An 8,642-nucleotide genomic window follows, 5' to 3' on the forward strand; every position below is an offset into this window, starting at 1 on the left:
CCACCCCTGGGTCACAGTAAGGTGAAATCTCTTTAATCAATACAGAGTGTCCAAGCAAGATCCTCTTTCATCTTGACTTGAGGCTGACTTCCATACCCCATGGCTCCTGCTCCGTGGTCCAACCACTCCAATCTCTCACTTGGGTTCACTCTCAGGCAGCTCTCTGCTCCTGTTACTTGTCTCAGCTCAGAGGGACTGCTCTACTACAAGCTTTTCCTGCTCCTGCCTGACAGCAAGCTCCAGGGGCTCCTGTCTGAAGTTTCTATTTCTGGAAAAAGAAAGCTTAACACAATATTTACACACATTACCAGCACCATCATCTCAATTCAGTTTAACAGCTCCTAAATGGGTCTTAAGCTAAGCCTCCTTCCCATGGGCAGGTCTCCACCCTTCAGCTCAATTCACTCATAAAGACCAACAGACAGGGCTTCTACCTGAGAAGTTAACACAGATCCACAGACTAGACTTCTGTCTGAGAAATCAACACAGACCAACAGACAGGACTTCTGTCTGAGAAATCAAATACAGATCAACAGACGGAGCTACTGTCTGACAAATTAGCACAGGTCAACAGATATGATGCTGACATCACAAACTTTCTGTTAGGCCTCCCCACAAGCAAGTTCCCCTAGCCTGCTCACTTCTCCCTCTCAGCTCTGCTTCTACCCATGCCTCTCTAAGAAATATATACTGTTTCCAATCAAAGACTCTTGATTCAATCAAAGGCACTTGATTGGCTTAGTGCTAAGAAGAACTCCAAAAGAAAAAAAAACAGCAAAAAATCCTGCTGTTACACCCCATTTGGAGTTTTCTTGGCAAAGATACTGGGGTGGTTTGCCTTTTCCTTCAGCTCATTTTACAGATAAGGAAATTGAGTCAAACAAGGTTAAGTGTCTTGCCCAAGGTCACACAGCTAATAGGTGCCTGAGGCTGGATTTGAACTCAGGTCTTCCTGACTCCAGGCCTGGCATTCTACCCACTGTGCTACCTAGCTGCCCCCTTTTAGAAATACAGTTTGTTACATAGGATGGCATTCTGAGATGAGGAGTGGGAGAGATAGTAAGGGAAATTATTATGCTGTCTCAAACAAAAGACATCAATAAAAACTGATTTAAAAAAAAGGAAATCTTTCCAAGTGTAATAGAAGCAGTCGATAAGGAACCAGTCCTTAGAGCATGTTTGGATTTGATCTTTCTGGTGCATTATAAAGAGCATGCTCAGATATTTTCTTCCAGGTTCCAGTCTAACATGTGGAAGTTTGATTGGCTGAATGATAAATCATTAGAGAAGATCCTCCATATTACACTGTAAGCTCAGCACTTATGTGTCAAGCTCCCTGCCCCCTTTTTCTGACTCTCCCACTTGGAGACTGATAACAGGAAACTCCTAAGACAAAGGATAGGAAATAACTCTTAAGCATTCCTGAAGAGCCAGTTCTTAGGAATGGGGGGCTGGGGGTGGGGAGGGCAGCAGGGGCAGGGCTCCTCTCTCTCTGGCGGGAAAAATTTTCTTTGTTCAGGACCCTATAAAAGTCACCACGTGGGACAGGCACATTGGAACCTCACCCATGGGGAGGATGCTTCACCTGGGTCTACATTCAGAAGGAACTCACCAAGGTGGCTAAAAGACAGGGTTCTCCAGCTTAGGAAAAGCTTTGGTGTAGGTGGTGAACGTATGTATGTTGTATGTTGTGTATGTGTCCTTTGTCAATGTCTCTGCATTTGTAGAGAAGAGAGGGATTCCCCAGCTTGGAGAAACCTAGGGCGGGCGGTTTGCCTCTGAATGGGTGTTGCCTCTGTGTGTCTGTGTCTCTGTCTTTGTCACTGTGTTAACTGTGTAGTAGGAAATGTTAAATAATGTGGTTGCGGGTTAATAGAGTTATTTCCCCTATCTTTCAATAAAAAACTTTGTTCTGTTGGGAGCATGCCTTATTGCCAGTGGGAATCCGAATCTGAACCTAACTTAGCTTAATCAACATAATTGGCGTCACAAACAGGATCGGATTTTTCACTCTGCAATAATACCATTCCAAAGAACAGATGAGGCTGCCCCTGAGGTGGGAGAGTTGGGCATGCCTGGGTGGAGGAGCTACCCTTCTCCTCTGTGGCCAGGGAGTCCACAGACCTGACCAGTCTGTGGGAAGACTGGGGTGGCTGGCTTGAAGCAGCGGAACCCTTACATGTGACCCAGTGTTTGTAGAGTATACCCATAGAGAAAGGCTGGGTATTGCTATGTGCCTATCACAGGAGGCATGGCCAGAGGGAAGGAGCAGGAGGAGAAAAAAATTAGCTTTGCAAAGGGGACTTTGTTCGGAGTCCACCAGAGAGAAAGGGTAAAGAGAAGGCATGTGTAGAAAGTTTAAGGAAGATATAATTTATTTGCACAGTGTGGATAGAGGTTTTTGGAAAGTAAAAATGTTTGGGAACTTTGTGGAAGTTGTAAAAAGAAAAATGCACTCTCTCTTTTTCTCCCTCCATTCTAATTCTGGCCAAATTTGGAATGTGAAGAGAGATAAGAAAGAAAGTGGGAAGCTTTTCTCATCAGACTTAAGTGAAATGTGTAAAACAAAGTTTTTTAGGGGTGAAGTTTATCTTAGTAAAATTCTGTAAAACTAGGGATGCTACTTTATAATAGGTGAGTCCAAATTGTAAAACTTCCTTTAGAGTAATGTGATTGGAACTTAGAAATGTATGGCTAAATAAAAAAAAAGAAGGAAAATGGGGGTGCATATTGTTATTTGGCATTGACAAATTTATTAACTATATAGCCCCAAGAAATTCTATATACTTTAGTTTATTGTTCAGTAAGGGGATGGTGGTGGAATTCATTCCCAGGGATATTATGGGAGTCACATGATTGTAAAAATACTTGGTACAATGCTTGGCATAAAATAAATGCTATTTGAATGTAAACTGTTTTAAGTTAAATATAATTGCTTCATATTCATTAATTTTATGTGAATTTTCTTCAATGTAAGATTTACGTCAATGGGGATGAGATAAATAGTTCTCAGTAAAAGGCAATTTGGGAACACATCTGACTGAGGTAAAGCCACCGGAATGGTAATTCATTGATTTTGGTTCTGAAGTTTTAATAGATGATAATTGTTTATGGTATTGCTGTATTTGTAAGCTAATCTGTTGCACTTATTTGATATTGATGATAATTATGTCCAAACTACTGTGGATTTTTAAATTTTATTTAAGTTTCATTCCTAGGTTTGTTGTGACTTTGGATCGACTTTGAATAAGTGTGCTCAGAGAAACAGCAAGGGATAGCAAACATGCCCAAGGTTTTTCTGTTAACCCCTTCCTGGGATCCTTGCAAATTCTCTTTATTTTGCAAATTGCCAAAGCCCTAGAAACCATTTGTGTGGGCTAGGCCATTTCATTGGCCCCAGTAAAAGAATTTGTTTACTTTATGTAGGCCCTAAATAACCAACTTAGCTTGCTGAGAAGTATAGAAAGGATTCCTATGATTGCCTTTCCCACCAGAACAAGTTCAAATTTGAGAAGGAAAGATGTCTAATGAAATCCCCTATGTATGAGAGTCCTAGTAAATTTTTATTGCTTATTGAAAAGCAAGTGTATCTGGCTTGATTGGTGAAACTTGCTGTTTAAGGCAAAAGGCACTTGGGACCATAACTAATTCAGTTTTTAGTTTGAATTTGGGATAGTGGTCTGCATTAAATCAGTATTTGAAAAAGAAATGCTGCAAGCTACTCAGAGGGAATGTGATTCTGTACTGTTAAGAGGTGGAGGTCTGCATTTGGGAAAAAGCTGAGGGGACAATCTTAGTCTCAATCTAGGATGGGATACTCTTTGGCTCAGTTTTCCTTTTGTGTTCTTTTGAAAAGGAGTGTCTCCTGCCTGACTATTCCTGAGTTTAGCTATGAGGTGGAAAACAGATATTGCATAATTGAAGAATTATAACTATATCTGAGTTCAAACAAAGCCAAGGATGTTTTACCCTGTTATATTTGGTATGTCACATGTCCCTGTTTTTTCCTTCTGTAGCAAATTTCTGTGATCAGAGCTAGTAGTCAGTAAAAGATATGAACTCTTTTGTGTTATCTTACTGGGCAATTTAATATTATTTTATCTATAACTAGAGCATGTGCAGAAATTTATGCAGATTGATTAAGACTGACCTTAAGATGTTTCCTTTGTTTAAACGAATTCTAAAAGCAGCAGTATTTTTTTCTTGTGATCCGGACCTTACTGTTACCAATGTGAGATTTCATTACAACGCCTTTTTGTGATGTAACTTTGTGATGTAACTAAAATGGATAGTTCAACCAACTTTCTACTAGTCTGTTTAATCTCCTTGTCAGATTTGTTTCTTCTAGGCTCAGTGCACTCCACTTGCAGATGGCAGCCCAAGCTGGATGCCAACCTTAACTGTCCAACAACACTGTCCAAGGCTGTGACCCATCACCCCCTGGACCTGGCGCCAACCAAGTTCCAGACACTGGCTACAGACCCAACTCCTTGAATGAGGGACCCTGGGAGGCAGGGACAGCTCTACGTCTTCTCTCAGCGTGAAGCAGTTCCAGAAGCTGAGACCTTCATCCCTTACCCCAAATGATTTTGGGTACCATCTAGTTAAGTGGGAATAATGGGGTGTTGGGGTGCTTGTGCTTGAACCCTAATTCTAACACTTCTCCTTAGCCTCTGATTGAGTGCCTGTGCCTGGACCCCAGTTCTAAAATCACATCTACCTACTCGGAGGTCCTGGTAGCTTGCCCTTATAAACGGGCCATATCATATCCCCTATTATCCCCAAACAGGAGGTCTGATAGAAAGAATGAATGGGCTCTTAAAAGGAAAATAGAAAAGGATGGAAAATAATAGCTAACATTTTGGGTAAAAAGTAAGCCTACAGATAGACCAAGGGCTGCCGAAATTATTGCTGAAAGGGAAAATAATACTGTACTAGTTTGCTATCCTGGTGCATTATTGTGTGTTAGCACCACTGATATTATTAATCGTGTCTGGTAGGCAGATCATATGACATCTGGCCAACCACTAAGACACCCCTCTTCAGTAGTCAGAGTCCCTAATAGCTGTGTTAATGTGACCCAGAGTATGCAAAAACTAATGCTACATTATAATGTTGCTTTTCCTCTATTCAAACCATGCACTTGATGCAAAAGAGCTTGGTATGACACTTTGCTTGGTGGAGTAGGGACAGGTTTGCGCATAGTAGATTTTATAGATCTTGAGACCCTTTCAAGCAGACTGCGCAGTGCTGGACAGGATGTATCCCAAGCTTTAATTATTAGTACTCAGTGGCTGATCCTACCCCACCAACCTACTCTAAATTATCGGAAACAATTTTTGACGTTTTAATGTTTCCTAGCCCTTTAATTAGACCCAGTGTTCTATGGAAAATCTGTATATGTTATTAGCAATTTGTGTACTGACACTATTATGTACCTCAAGGTGCGCTCTGTTGTTATAACGTGTAATTTCCATGTTATTCCTCTTGTACTACATGATTACTTTGTTTTCTAAGTGTCTGTCCTAGTTGTAGTCGTGGATTTGTATGTGGAATGGCCACACAGCGGATGGAATCCTGTCTGCTGAACCATTCCTCCAATCTATGTGACCTTACTCTGTATCCTATATCTCATTTTTCTATGTTGTATGAAGTTTCTGCTCAGTTTGTCTGTATTGTCTCTAACAGCCCCTTTTGCTGGACGTTTAACAAATATGTTTTATCTCCATTGGCCGGATGATGATTTCTGCTTTTCTCCTGACCAAGTGGATGATGTAACTCTTTCTACCTATTTCCTCTTTAGAGCTTAAGCAACTATTGAAAAATAATTGAAGAGCGCTCAATGAACATTGAATACCAACTCATATAGTTGCTGACAAATTACTAGAGGCCTCACATTTAGTCAAGTCTTCACTGTAGTACCTGTAATTTTGTGTCTATGTAATTGTTACACATTCTGTTGAATGAAACAAATGCATACCAAAATGATCCCTAAAGTTTTCACGGCCTGCACTTAAATATGTCAGATCTTAGGGCTGAATGAATGATAAATCATTAGAGAAGATCCTCCATATTACACTGTAAGCTCAGCACGTATGTGTCAAGCTCCCTGCCCCCTTTTGCTGACTCTCCCACTTGGAGACTGATAACAGGAAAATCCTAAGACAAAGGATAAGAAATAACTCCTAAACATTCCTGAAGAGCCAGTTCTTAGGAATGGGGGAGGGTGTGTGTGTGTGTGGGGGGGTTCCTCTCTCTCTGGTGGGAAAAACTTTCTTTGTTCAGGACCCTACAAAAGTCACCACATGGGACAGGCATATTGGAACCTCACCCATGGGGAGGATGCTTCGCCTGGGGCTACATTCAGAAGGGACTCACCAAGGTGGCTGTAAGTGTCTCCAGCTTAGGAAAAGCTTTGGTGTAGGTGGTCAATATATGTATGTTGTATGTTGTGTGTGTGTCCTTTGTCGGTGTCTCTGCGCTTGTAGAGAAGAGAGGGATTCCCCAGCTTGGAGAAACCTAGGGCGGGTGGTTTGCCTCTGAACAGGTGTTGCCTCTGTGTGTCTGTGTCTCTGTCTTTGTCACGGTGTTAACTGTATAGTAGGAATTGTTAAATAATGTGGTTGCGGGGTTAATAGAGTATTTCTCTTGTCTTTCAATAAAAAACTTTCTTCTGTTGGGAGTGTGCCTTATTGCCAGTGCGAATCTGAATCTGAACCTAACTTAGCTTAATCAAACATTAGCCTACTTCTAGCCATGAGTGACTAGGAGATTTGTGATGTGGAGAAACTAGTCTTGTGATTAGCTAAGGAAATGGAAGGACTGATGACTCAGTAAGTACTGAGCTCAAACTGAAATGGAAAAGGATTGATAGCTTCCCCTCACCCTTGAACCCCCACACTTTTGTCATTTTTCTCTTCACTGGTAGCTTTCAAGTGACAAGGAAGACTGCTGTGAACTTCTGGGTGGGGGAGGAAACCAAAATTAGAAGGCATAAGAATAAATAGACCTTTCCTTAATATAAGCAGCATCTATCTAAAGCAAGAGCAAACAGTACCTGTAATGGCAATAAATTAGAGGCCTTTCTATTATAATCAGCTGCTATGTGGCTATAAAGCAGAGATCACTATCTCCAAAGAATTTTGTGGTGCACTGGTGATGAGAGAATGTTAAAAGGTCTAGAGAGAAGTTCCTTAATGTATGAAGATATGCTAAATCTTGTATGGAGGATTTATAAAAAGGGTACGAATAGCATTGTACAGGAAGACAAAAAAGTGAGTTGCAATCTGTGTTGGTCAAGGGAGCACCTGCATTAATGAGGTCACAAATCCAATGAAGCATGGAAGTAAATATTACCTATTTCACCAAGTTGCCGGGCAAATGAAATGAGATAATGTGTCTGTAAGAAAGTGGCCCTTTTGGATATGGACAATTTGGATATGGACAAATATGGACAGCTGTGAGAAAGCTGTGAAAAAGCAGTCCCTCGAGGAAAAGACACTTTATTCGGGATAAATTGGATCCAAGTGAAGTTTCCCAGCATCTGATTTCCATATGAATGGTTTTGAGGAAATGGAAAGCAGTACTAGAAAACTCAATTCCTAGAGCTGTGTGGTGACTAGGAACAAATGTGTGAGTGGCTTGAGTGGAGCAGCCAGTGAAGATGCAGCCCAAACTGTCAGTGTATTGTTGTATGTACAGTGCCTAAGAGAGGCAAAGGATATGGAGGCCCCCAGTACAGACATATGAGGTGCCCCAGGGACATTATTCCTTGGAATAGTGGAAAGTGATTAATAATAAACAGATTGGGAAAACCCAGCCCTGAAGGAAGCTGCTATCATTCATGCATAAAGAAGATACTTTTTGTCACTATTTGCAAATTATGTGCTTCTACTTGGGTTTTCCAAATTAATAAGTTCCACGGAGTCAATATTATTCTCTTACCCAGCCTCCCTTTCTGACCCTGTATTGGCATAATAGCTCATTAAACTTTCTTATCCTGCCTTGATTGTGCTTGTCTTTTTTTACTTCACAGACAACAAATAAGCTCCCTTAAGGTAGGAACTAAGTCTTACTCAGCTCTGTATCCCTCTATAGTACCTACCACAATGCTTTACACAGAATAGACACTGAAAGTTGTTGGTTAAAGAAATAATGAATGGAAGACAGACCAGCAGCCTGTGGCTGTTAATGAAACAGCTATGTTCTGCTAATAAAGAAACTGAAATCCCCACCTTCACCTCAATTAGCATCATGTTCTAACAAAGCTAAGCAGCCTAGATGAACATGTGAAATACTTCAACCACATACAACAATAAGCTGAAGATAAATCAGCCATGACGGATGTTTTAGAAAGTCTGGACTAAGGATCCTATCTAATCACTCCTCTAATATTTTCCTTACAACATTTTCTGAATCAAGTAAATGCATCACACATTTTCATCCTCATACAGTCCTTTTACTTCAAGACAAATAAAGACAGTATAAATAGGCCAGTTGAAATTGTCATATACAGTTAAGCAAGATACATGAAAACAGAATTTATAAGCTTCATAATATTTGCATGATTTGTGTCCCTTTGGTTGGTTAAACTTTGGGAATGCTACTCTTTTTCAAAAAGAAAATCTCTATTTTATCTTTTG

Source organism: Trichosurus vulpecula, chromosome 7 (genome assembly GCF_011100635.1).
Source record: "Trichosurus vulpecula isolate mTriVul1 chromosome 7, mTriVul1.pri, whole genome shotgun sequence".
NCBI classification, from domain to species: Eukaryota; Metazoa; Chordata; class Mammalia; order Diprotodontia; family Phalangeridae; genus Trichosurus; species Trichosurus vulpecula.